Source organism: Tupaia chinensis, unplaced genomic scaffold, assembly GCF_000334495.1.
Source record: "Tupaia chinensis unplaced genomic scaffold, TupChi_1.0 Scaffold000627_1, whole genome shotgun sequence".
Taxonomy (NCBI): Eukaryota; Metazoa; Chordata; class Mammalia; order Scandentia; family Tupaiidae; genus Tupaia; species Tupaia belangeri.
The window spans coordinates 8159266-8172224 of record NW_006160147.1 but is presented as its reverse complement, the minus strand read 5'-3'; the positions used below and the strand labels follow the sequence as shown (position 1 = coordinate 8172224).

Below are 12959 nucleotides of genomic sequence, written 5' to 3'. Positions count from 1 at the left end.
TCTTGGGAGGAAGTGATTTCTGGTTTTGTGTCTCTGTTTCTCTGGTGAGTGCATGCAGCCTATAGCAAAATCTCTCAAAAAAAAAAAAAAAGGGTAACAAAAGTAAGAAATATTATATATTAAAAAAAAAGTGGTTGTCCATCTCCTGGGACAGTAAGGTGGATACACAGGAGCCCTGACTTATGATAGCTTAACTTACAATGTTTGAAAGTGATACACATTCTATAAAAACTGTATTTCAAATTTTGGATTTGATTGTTTTCTAGCCTACTGAAATATTAAATAGTTTATTTTATTTATTTATTTTCTTTTTGGAGAAATTTTTTGTTATAGGGCGTGTGCGTTCACCAGGAAGACAGAGAGAGACAGAAAGCAAGAAATCACGTTGCAATCCCTTCTCCTTCATTCTCCTCTCGGGTTCTTGGACACACACATACACGTGCCTGGTGAGAGTTTAAGTCCCGGGTCCAGGACTTGAACCACTGTTACCTATATGAGAGTCCAGTGAAATAGCCATTACACCAACTGCTGGTCCCTCATTAGTTTTTTTTTGTTTTTTGTTTTTTGTTTTTTTTTGAGAGATTTTCACTATAGGGCGTGTGCGCTCGCCAGACAGAGAGAGACATAGAGACAGAAAGCGAGAAATCACCCCCCAGGGGGGATGGCCACTCTGCAGTCCCTTCTCCTCCATTCTCCTCTTGGGATCTTGTCTCCGCACGTACACGCGCCCAGCGTGAGTTTTAAGCCACCGGGTCCGGGACGTGAACTGCGGTTGACTACGTGGGAGTCCAGCGACATAGCCATTACACTACCTGCTGGTTCCCATTAGTTTGTTTTAAAATAGGCTTTATTTAGCTGATTTTGCCCCACTGTAGGCTAATGTAAATGTTCTGAGCAGTTAGAGTAGGCGAGGAGGCTAAGCTAAACTGTTCGATAGGTTAGATGTATTAAATGCATTTTTTCATGTGTTGGATATGCAAATATCTTGATTTTGTTATAACACATTGTATTTAGGCAATGAAAAGTCACACTGTACCCCATAAATATTACAATTTTTGTGTCAATTAAAAATAATTTTACAGTTAGCTGGTGGCATGGTGGTTAAAGTGACTGGACCCCACATGGCCAACTGTACAGTTCAAGTCCTGGACCTGAGGACTGAAAAACATGCCAGGCATATGTGTGTGCACCCAAAATCCTGAGACGGGGAGAAGGAATTGTAGTGTGGTCATTCCCCCAAAAGTCCTTTCTCAATTTCCTTCTCTCTTTTCCTGTCTCTCTCTCTCTCTCTCTCTCTCTCTCTCTCTCCTCCTCCTCTCTCTCTGGCAAGCACACACACCCTACAGCAAAAATAAAATAAAAATAAAATAATAATACAAATTTTTAAAATGTACTTTCGACATGTTACTTTCAACTTATGATGGATTTATCAGGAAGTAACTACTCCTAAGTTGAGGAGCATCTGTATGTCTCACAAAGAGTGAAGAGTCTCCCAGTTTTCTATGAGACGATGAGAAAAAAAATGCTTTTAATTAAGTTAATTACAACAGAGCACCTCACTTCTTAGGGGAGCTTTTCATCTTCAAAGGGGCTCCAGGACGGAGCATTAACTATTGACATGAAAGTCTCCTGAGTTTGAGAGCTGAAGTCTAAGGAGACTAAGCTGTGTGGACTGGAGCCCCGGGCGGGGCCAAAACCTAGGAATTCTCTTGCTTCAGGGTGGTGAGCAGTAAAAGGCAACGCTATGTATGTCCAGACAGTGGCTGCGTGTGGCTGACACTGCGAGGCAGAGGAAGGAGCCTCAGCCCAGGTCCAGTCGCCCTGAGTCCTGACCTGATCTTCTCTACTGGGGGTGGCCAAGTAAAGTCAAGGACACCCAGTTAAATTTGCACTTCAGATAAACAGTAAATATGCCAAAAACTATTACTCTGTTTATCTGAAAAGCAAATGTTACTAATGTCCAGTGTTTTTGTTTGCTGAATCTGGCTGCTCTACGCCCTATGCTCTCCTACACACACACACACACACACACACACACACACACACACACACACACACACACGCTTTTGGAGGTCCAGCTTCCTACCTGGCAGACTCCTACCTGAGAGGTCAGCAAGTCTGGGCATGCTCCCCCAGGGGCACAGGGAACAGGAACTCTCCAGACCTGTCGAGGCCTAGCCTCTTTCCCACCCTCATCTGGGAATGCGAGAAACCCCCCCTTTCAGCTCTCTAGGGAGAGGACTCAAGGGCTAGGCAGCTGGACAGATGCAGCAGCCTTCCCAACTCCTTTATTTGTCTTGGAATTTGGGGGTGAAGCAGCCTCAGGAATGGAATCTCTAAATCTTCTCTCCCCACCCACCTTTCCTTATCTATCCTCTACCTTCACCCCACCACCACTCTGTAGCTTAAGGGAGAAACCTGGGGCCACCCACCCACATCACCCCGATCTGCTGGAATGGAAATTCTTCTGTGACAAAAACCAGAGCGAAATGGTCACTGGGCTGAGCTCAACTTCCTGCCTAGGCTGGAATCCGGCTGCCAGGACGGGTCTGGGCCTGAACTAGCTGTGCTGCTGGTTTCCCGGGCTGGGTGGGGAAGGAAGACAAGCTGGTACTCGCCGGGCACAGAATAGCAACTGGGAGGTTGCAATGCCTGCTCTGAGCTCGACTGAAACTCTCAGGGCCTCCAAACGTTGACCCACTGGGGAGTTCCCAAGCCCTGAAAGCTCCAGCCCCAGCCCCTAGGCTCGGTCAGGGTCAAGGACAGAATGTGGGGCCTTTTTCACCACCCCCCTCCTCCCCATGGGGAAACAGATGGTCCCACCCTTTTACATCCTGAGGTATTACTTCTGGCCTCTGGGCAAGCTTAGCCACCAAAGCGCCATTCAGGGTCCCCTTTCATGACCTAATGCAAAAGGCACGGGGTCAGAGGGAGCTGGCAGCGTCAACCTCCCACTCTCCACTTACCAGCTATGGGGCCTTGGATAAGACTCTTTCTAATGAAATTATTATAAAGTATTTAAAAATATATAAACGGCTTTTAAAATTCCCTGATAACTTGAAAATAAAGCCATTTAAGTCAAATAGAAGTGTCTAGATGAACCTGGCTGACTAGCTGGCAGTACTGTGGAGAAGGGTGGTGGGGGTGGGGGTGGGTAAGGGCTCTGGTACACACAGGGGCAGAACACTTGGCCTCAACCTCGCCTTCCAAGGGCAGCAATTCCCAGGTAGTTACTGGGGAACAGCTTTCCCCTGTGAATTTTCTCCCGGGAATTGCAATGGTAAAACCCTGGAGTGTGTCCTTCCTTCCTTCCTTATCCATTCTTTTTTTTTTTTTAAGTTTTTGCCTTAGGTCATGTGCAGTTGCCAGACAGAGAAACAGTGAGAAGAAAAGTGAGAAATCACCCTGCAGACGTGCCTAGAGTGATTTTCAAGCCTGTTGGCCATGTGGGAATTTAGTGCCTTAACACCACACCTCCTTTCGACCCCCCCTTATCCTTTCTTAATAATTCAGAAGTCCATGAATATTATGAATCAAGCGTTATACACCCAGCTCATGGGCATTCAAATTATGACCTGCTCGTTATGGAGATGTGGCACACTGAAAGTCTTATTCAGTGTTTACTGACTAGAGGAAGAGAGGAAGGGAGGATCAATTTATCTCAACTGAATAGATCTTCGTAGAAATCTTAACTCCTATTTTAGATGCTTCTAATGTTAGTATTTTATTTCCTCAAATATCCCTTTACTGGGTCTACTGTTTTCCCACCTCCATCAGTTTCTATTTATGTAGCAGCCATGCCCAGCTCTGCTGATAGTATTTTGTAAATAGTGAACTAGAGCAGATAGACTTTTACAGCTTCCTGGCTACACCAAAGGATTTAGCTGGCTAGGCACCTGGCCAGAATAGGCCTAGCGGGTCTATCTTTGGATTCCAAAGGCCCAGGAGAAACTGCTACCTTTCAGGGCTCAACGTTATGCAGATGTCACTGTGCTGGGGAGGGACAGGTGGTGTGTGGGCGGTCTTGTCTCTGATCCCTAGGTCTCAACAAAATAAGAGGGGAGAAGCAGTCTTAGTGGGATCAGAAGTTTCCCTGGGGATTTAAAACCAGGTGAGCCCACACACAGGATGTGGAGTACATGTGGGGACAGTCCTGGGATCGGGGGTGGCGTACAACCATGACGAAGGGCCCTTTCTTCTCTTATCCCATGCATCTTCAAGTCAATTTGTTTGTTTTGAAGTTCAGAGATTTGAACCTGAGCTTGGCCACCTTCCATGTGATCTTGGAGATTATCCTCTCTAAGCCTCACTTTCCTCAAGTGTAAAATAGGAATCCTGTGAACTGATCTATACACATGCATTAGCAAATATATATCGAGCACCTACCACAAAAAAGACAGTAGCGAAGAAGACAAACAGAACCCTGTCTTCTTAGATCTTATTTATATTCACGGGCAGAATACCCCAAGTGGTAGCTCCAGTAGGGTGTTTTATACAGTTCATGTGATTAAATTTTTTAAATCATTTCTTGCAAAGTGTATTTTAAAAATGGCAAGTTTTACATGAAAAGCTAGTCCTCTCTGCAGCAAAACTGGGCCTATATTTCCATATGGCAGCCATCAGCCCATTACATAGTGGCTCCTCCCTTTAGAAAGAATCATGATCTCCAGGTGGCCACCACCCTTACCATTTCTAGACAGTCTTTCCTTGCTCAATCTAAACAATGTTTTTGGTTGTTTGTCTTACTTATCTAAAACCTTTATATATGCCCCCTCCCAATGTCAATAGGAAAACATCCAACTCTCTGAGTTGATGTGCAAGGTCTTCCTGGTCTGTTTCCTGCCTAATTCACTACTACAGATGCTAAGCGCCAGTCAACTGCAGCTTCCTGACTATCCGGAGGCACTCTTGCACAATTGCAGTACTGTTCTCTTTGCCTGAAATAATTTTCGCTTCAATTTTTCTGTCCAGAAAACTAACATTGACCTTTAAGAATCATCTTAAGCATCATGTTCCTTTGTGAAGACTTTTGTGAAAAAAATGCCCAGAGGGACACGTGGTCCAGAGATCCTCAGAGATGCAAATGTTCCCCTTGAGAACACAGGGTCATTACTTGTTCTACATCTCATGATTGTCACCAGGGTGCCTTCCAATTTGGTGACAATTTGTAAAATTCCTCAGCTCTCCAATAGATGGGGGACAAAATATGACATAAAAAATGATAATGTCTGGGATTGGCCCAGAGAGAATAGATAAGCACTGTGTGGAGGGAGCTGGATCTCACATGGCTGAACACAGTTCAAATCCTGACCCTGGTCATGTGTGCTTGTTGATAGGAAGGAAGAATGGAGGAAAGGTGATTGCAGTATGACCAGACCCCATTGGGAGGGGCTTTCTCTCTCTCTCTCTCTCTCTCTCTGGATTGTGCATATGGCTTCTGGCACTGAAAGAAAAAAAAAAAAGAAATTAAGAGAATATCTGTAAATGAAATTAGATAATGCAGGAAAAATGTCTGAATGGAATTCTTGAGGCTTAATAAGCAGTAATTGTTATTCCAGCTGTTGTTATTACTAGTCCATGAGGAGGCAACTTCATCAAAGGCAGGAAGGGAGCATGTGCAGAGTATGTTCAAGGATGAAGAATTGGTTATGGTTGATGAGTAGTGCAATGGCAAGAGTGGTGGTTGGAAAAGCAGGCCAGGGCCAGAAAGGGACCTTCCAAGCTGGTCTCCCTATTTGGCCCTTTTCTCCTGTCTGTCTACCTTAAACACAGCAGCAGAGTGATCCTGCAAAACAAGTTACCTCATGTCACTCCTCTGCTCAAAAGCCTCCGGGGTGCCTTATTGCTCTCAGAGTAAAAGCCTTTACCTCTCAGAACTCACATCCTCCTGCTTTCCTCTCCCTCACCCCTCACTCTGTTCCCGCCATACTGACCTCCCAGCCCTTCCTTTACTGGGGGAAGCATGCTCCTGCCTCAGGGCTTTTCACTTGCAGCCTCTTTCTGGAATGATCTTCCCTCTGATATCCACATGACTTCCTTCATCACATTCTGAGATGTCTACACAAATGTCATCTTCTCCCTGGTTGGTCTATCGAACAGTTCACTCCAGCCCTGTCCCTACCAACCTCCTTCAGTTGCCCTATTGTTCTTCATAGAACTTACCATTGACTAACATACTTTACTTGCTTATCTCCTTTATTGTCTGTCTCTTCCACTAGAATATAAGCATCATGAGAGCAGAAATTTGTGTCCGTCTGTCCGACTCATGGCTACATCTCCAGCACCTGGAGCAGAGCCTGGCACACAATGGATACACGATGATCATTTGTTGGTTGAGTGAGTAAAAGCTTGATTCAATCCACATTAAGAGACCATTTTGAGCAGGAGAGTGATGGGTCAGAGCTCACTGAGGCTATAGAATAGATTGGAGTGGGGTTGGAAACTGGAGCGAGGAGGTGGTCTAAGTGAAAGTTTAAACAAAAGGCTTCAGTAAGATAGGAGGAGACAATGAGAGGCAGTTTGAAAAGGGCTGGGATTTTGATGGTGTGTGGTAGGTATTCAATAAATATTTACAAAACAATTGATGAAGGGATGATGCTTATATCTCATGTGAAGCAGACCCAGGGTCCTGGTCTAGTTTTGTTTTAGAAAGACCCAAATGCCATTTGCTCCTGATTCTAGGGTTCTCTGCTAGGGGTAGCATGAGACAAACACTGAAACTTACTTTCTTTCTTTCTTTCTTTCTTTCTTTCTTTCTTTCTTTCTTTCTTTCTTTCTTTCTTTCTTTTTCTTTCTTTCTCTCTCTCTCTCTCTCTCTCTCTCTTTTCCTTTATTTCTTTCTTTTTTTGTCTCCAACAGAGACTTTGTGCCACTATCCACCCCCAGCCTCCAGTCCTGGATTGAAGTGCACATGCACTTGAAGTGTTTAGGGTGGCCTCTGGACGCCATCCCAGAACCTTCCCATGTAAGTCAGCCTTGTGTTACTGCCATGCCACTGTCCATCCCTGAACTCCTGTGTTCCTCCCTCCCTTCCTTGATTGTTCTAACCCTCCATGTCATCTCCTCATATTCTTGGCCTTGGGTTAGCTTAGACAAAACTGGGATTCAAGCTGTAGGAATTGACTACAGTTTGGGCTGTAGGTGTTTAGAGGCAGAGACAAGATCAAATGACATTTCTGAATGCTATGCAATTAAAGTCCAAGACAATGTGGAGAAATTAGTGTGAAAGGGAGCCCACGGGGCATCCCTGGCCAGTCCAGAGCCACTTAAGAGTGAAACTTCTGTGGATGCTGTCCCTACATTCTCCATGGATCCATAGGACTGCTGGACAGGAGGCTAGTTGACTGAGGCATGTGGACTGCATTAAGAGGAAGTTCCCACAGTGGAGGGCAAATGGGTGGGGCTGCTACATGGCCAGAGAGCTGTCATTTATACCCTCCCTTTTCTGTCCCTCAGCCACATCTCCCCAAGGGAAATTACTCAGTAGGCTCCGAGACCCACACTTGGGCTTTGCTCCTAGTCCAGTCAGCAGAAGGGAGATGCTTCATATCCTCCCATCCCAAGAATAAATATGCAGTAACACATTTCTGAATTCCACAGGCTTTTATTAAGTGAATACCAGATGCTCAGAACTTAATGGATCCTTGCCTAAAGCTGGAAAAGGACAAGGGGTGAGGGATGCAACAGTGAAGAAAAATAACGTTTTCTGAGACCTATTATTGTTTTGTTTATTTAGCTGAATTCACTTGTCAGTCCTGTGCATGAGGTAAGAAAATTGAGATTCGAGTAGCTCATGTAAGCAGGAAGTAAGAGAAAATTGGAGACACCTTTTGACTCACTCTAAACACCTAAGCAGCTAACAGGTGGTGTTTCTGAGGGCCTCAGTGCTATCTCTAGAATTTAATCACAGGGCTAGGCATTGTTCAGACTAGAAGGCAACTGTGAATTTATTTGGCAACAGTGCATGAAGGGGCTCAGGGTAGACAGCAAGGGTCATAGGCTGCTGTCACCAAGTGCCAGGGAGAGGTCTGACACTTAGGCCTCCTATTGCCCCAAGTGCACCACCTTCTTTCTTAGACAAACAAACAAACAATTATTTCCAGAGGGTGCGTGCACTCACCTGAGAGAGGTAGAGAGACTGAGCAAGGGAGAAAGCACTTTCCACTGGGGCATGCAATCTGCAGTATCTTCTCCTCCATTTCTCTGTCCTTTCAGGATTTGGGACATGCATGCACATGTGCCTGATGTGCGTGTGTTTGTTTTTTTTTTTTTTTTTTTTTTTTTTTTTGCTGCTGTGTAGTGCGTATACTTGCCAGAGAGAAATAGAGAGAGGGAAAGTGAGAAAGCACCTCCCCACAGGGGATGGCCACACTGCAATCCTTTCTCCTCCATTCTCATCTTGGAATTCTGGGTGCACATACAGGCATTGTTCAGTGCTTGTTTAGCTCACACTTGAGTCCAACATTGTACTAGGAAGCCCTGGTCTGCAAGAATTCCTGTCTGGTTGCCCTCAAGGATTTAACCTAGGACTGGAGATAATGATTACACAGAGGAAACAAAAAGCAGATAAAAGCAGTGATGGTCACTCCTGTCCCCATGCACTCCACCAATTATAGAGTGCGTTCATATCTACTATCTCATTTCAAAGCAGTATATAATCACAAGATAGAGTGGTTGGTGCTGATCATGAAGCCCGAATCAGGCACCTACTCTGTCCCAACAGGGCAGTATATTTGAAGTCAGAACTGCAAACCCTCAAATTCATGGTTGCAGTTTCTTGTTTGGTTCTTTTGTTTTCAGAGCCAATGCAGCTCCCTGTGCTAGGAGGAGATGAGAAATGAACTTTCAGATCTATAGTGAAGGGGAGGCAGATTGGAGGAAGGACCCCAGTGGGGAGCTTACTTCCAAGTGATTTACTGGGCTTTGTTTTTCATCCTTTTTCTCCCACATAGATCCAAGTTTGGAATAAAGAAAGCTGCTTCTTGGAGAACACTATTCAGGTTGGTTCAAGGATGAAAAGAGTCATAAATGAGTATGAATAGCTCTGAATATGTAGTGGGAAATTCTCCTAGAGTTCCAAGCCAAAGTCTGTTCCATTGCTTGGGTTGGAAAGTGAGATTCACTTATGTGCTATTTTCCTGTTGTTGGTCTTGATGGTTCTCAGATTTGGAGCATATTCTAGGATGCAGTCCCCAGAGGGTAAGAGGACAGAACGGGGACAGTAAGACTAAACCTATGTGCATTACAGTTTAGGCTGTGGTTTAGGCAATGTGTTAGACTTGTCTGTAGCCCTGGTCCCTGAAAATACTTGAGTGGAACAAGAGATAAACCAGGGCCAAGAAAGGAATGCATTCCAGAAGGCTGGTTGGGGTCTGAATTCCTTTGCAAGAACACAGAATTAGATTCCTTAACTTGATGTCCCTAACTAGTCTTTAGCAACCCAAACAAACTGCAGTTTTCCAGCTTCAGAGATTATTTGGTGTCACTGACTTCAGGAGGACTAAGCGCTCCACGGTACTGAGTCTTTAGATTCCCAGTTACCATGCCCTCTGCTCTGCTGGGAAAGGTGTGGGACCTGGGTCTCAGCTCTATTTTCAGATGTGTGACATAGGGGAGGTTAACATCTAGGTGGTGAAAGAGACCCCTCCCCACAAAATAAGAGCTGACTAGGAGCAGGGGAGGGGAATTCCCCGATTTTCTGTGGCTGTGAATCAGGCTGCTAAGCTGAAATGCACATCCCACTGCCTGAAACTCAGACTCACAAGTGAGTCAGCAATGGTTCACCTGAGCAGCAGGGAGGGCAAAATGATGGAGCAGGCCAAGCCACATTGGGGATGTCTAAGTCTAGAAGAAGCTCTTTTGAGAACATACAAGAGCTGATTTCTCAGAGACCTTGGAGAGGTTCACAAGATGTTCTTAATTTCCAGACCAAGCAGATGAGATGAGTTTTAGGCAAAGAACACTTTAGGATGGCCTCATGTCAGGTCTCATTACTCGAAGAGCCAGGAAGTTCCTTCTGATCTCTATTATAATTCCTCCTCTTTACCCCTTTTCACTGACATGAGAGTTGGGACTTGGTTTTATTCACTGTAGTATTGACAATGCCTAGATCCTTGGGTGATTTTTTTTTTTTGAGAGGTTTTTGCTATAGAGTGTGTGCACTTGCCAGAAAGACAAAGAGATGGAGAGACAGAAAGTGAGAAATCACCCCCCACCCCAGAGGGATGGCCATGCTGCAATCTCTTCTCCTTCATTCTCCTCTTGGGATCTTGGGCATGCACGCATACGCACCCAGCATGAGTTTAAGCCACTGGGTCTGGGACTCGAACTGCAGTCGACTACATGGGAGTTCAGCGGCATAGCCATTATGTTAACTGCTGGTCCTGAATTTATTTTTTAATTTTTTTTTTTTTATGTATTGCAGGAAGGTACATGCATTTACCAGAGAGAGAGGGAAAATGCAGGTCCCAGTGGAGTGTGGTCTTACAGCAATCTTTTCTCCATTTCTCCATCCTATCAGGATTTGGGGCATGTGTATGCACCCAGCTTATTTTTTTTCAAGCCAGCAGGACTGGGAGTCCAAGTGCAGCTGGCCATGTATGATCAGGCTTCCTTAACCAGGGACTGGCCCAATTTATTTCACTTTATGATTTAAAGAGTTAACAGCCAGAGCAGTGTCAGTCAGGATAGACTCTGACTAGAGTACAGAGCAGGGTCCAAGTGGAAAGAGATCTGAGTTTGGGGTCTAGTGTTGACTTTGTGGCTAATTTGCTATGTGACCTTAAGTAAATCACTTGACCTCTCTGGGCCTCAGTCTTTTCATCTATGAAAAAGGGGAGGTTGCAAACTCAGATGCCTACAAGGTCAGGCAATTAAAGTAAATTGGGGGGAGGGGGTTCTTCTGACTAGAACATGTAGACTCCTTCTGAATGCATAGCTATTGCCACGTAGACCTGCTGTCCATAGTGTCCAGACCACTTGACTCTTCAGGAGAGGCCGAGAATCTGGATCTTTATGTAAAGTCTCTTGTAGTCAAAAGACCGTGTGGATCAAACATGTCTAAACCAGTTTTACCCCTAAACTAGAGGATCTAGAAGGACTCTCCTGGCATGAATTTTCTGGTTCTAAAATATGTGTTTTCTAAAGAAGACTCTTAAGAAATCCCCTTAGTCATGGGAATTTCAGTGCAAAAGCGAGTGCCTGTGGGTGGGCTCATACTTGTATGCCATTGAGCTTTTGCAAAAGCTCCTCTCAAATGACAGTCTCCTGGTGGTCTTCTTCCCAGCCCCCCCCAACACACACACACACACACACACACACACACACACACGCAGTGGACTATCTGTTTGGGTCAGGAGCCCCTGCCTGGGTCAGATGGAAGATGCAGTTTATCCAGTGAGCTCATCAGCAATAAAAAGCTGGCTGTGTTGCTGACCTGGCCCTCCCTTGGGTAAAGGGAAGAGTGGCCACAGGGCAGTGGTTGAGGCAGAGGCTGGTGGAATCCGGCCTCAGGGCCTTGCTGCCTCCTGGTCCATTTATGGCTGTATCCCAAAGCTAAGCTGAGTCTAGGAATCAAGTCTACATCATTACCAACCTGGGCTCTCCAACCCTCTGATTTAATTTACTAGGGCTATTGGGACCAAGTGGGTGGGTTAAATAACAGAAATTGTATTGTTTTGTAATTCTGGATGCTGGAAGTCCAAGATCAAGGTGTCAGGAGAGTCTGAGGGCTGTGGGGAAGGCTCTATTCCAGGCCTCTCTTGTTGGCTTCTAAATGACCGTCTTCTCCCTGTGTCTCTTTGCAGCATCTTCTAGTGTGTTCACATTGCTTCCTTTTATAAGGACACCAGTCTTTCTGATTAGGGCCCGTAGTAATGACCTCATCTTAACTCTATTACCTCAATAAAGATCCTATCTCCAGATAGGGTCATATTCTGTGATACTGCTGGTTAGGACTTCAACATACGGATTTTAGGGGATGCAGTTCAACCCATAACATCACTTCTTTACAGTTTCTCACTCCTTGCTTTAAACACCAAAATGTAAGTGTCCCCTCATGCTGTCTCACCTGTCCGAACTTGAGGGTGGGCTGTGTCTCATTCTCCCTGTGAACATGTCCTCTATGCTGTGGACCCGGAAGGTGGGAGACCTGCCATCAAGCCCTTATTAAGGGACAACAGGACTTGAATATCATAATTATTCTGTGAGGTGCTGTCTATATGGTACTTTTTATCCTTTACTGATAATAATCAGAAGTACTTACACTGCCCTTGATAACTGCTAAAGTTATTCCAAGCACTTTATAGGTGGTGATTTGTTGAATCTCCACAACACCCTGTGTACTATTATTAAGAAGCTGAAACCTAGCGAGCTTAAGCTTTCCCAAGTCTGTAGTAACTGATGGAAATGGGGTTTGAACCCCCATAACTGATCTAAAGACTATGCTTTCAATCATTCCCTACAGTGACTGGAAAACGCGAGTATTATTCTTCTCATTGAAGAGATGAGAAAACTGAAACGAAGGTAAGTAATAAGTAACCCAGGGACATTCAGATGAGGGGCCGAGTAAAGGAGGTATTCCAGTCCTGAAAGCCACCAAGTTTCCTACAGACAGGACCAAGTATCCTGAATTCCTCCCACTGCTGTTCAACCCTCCTTACACTGGGCCACGGGTAGTGGCGCCACCTCGAAACTCAGAACTCTTATTTGTGCTTAACTGTCTCCATATTACAGGGTAATAATGGGGCGTGAAGGAGGGGCGGCCACCTCTCACCTTAGAACTGACTTCCTAGTCGCTTCTACTTCCCAGGACCACCAGCCCTGAGGCCAAGGGTTGGGCCTGAGTCTGGGACTTTTCTTAGCCTGGGTTAGAAGCTGGGGAGTAGGGTAGAGAAGAGGCCGGGCGGGGCGGGGCTGGGCTGCCCAGGAAAGCAGAGTGTCATATTTCTCGCCGCCCGCCA

At 45.3% G+C, this 12959-nt stretch overlaps 1 protein-coding gene across 1 annotated transcript in view; it reads left to right on the top strand.

Annotated features, from left to right (window-relative positions):
- Nucleotides 1-12959, top strand: part of IRF6 (interferon regulatory factor 6) — a 44917-nt gene that overhangs the window by 13615 nt on the left and 18343 nt on the right. The window contains exons 3-6 of the mRNA XM_006159327.3: nucleotides 6219-6336; nucleotides 6859-6964; nucleotides 8952-8999; nucleotides 12464-12522. The gene's annotated coding sequence lies outside the window, so the exon portion shown is untranslated. The remainder of the gene's footprint in view (nucleotides 1-6218; nucleotides 6337-6858; nucleotides 6965-8951; nucleotides 9000-12463; nucleotides 12523-12959) is intronic.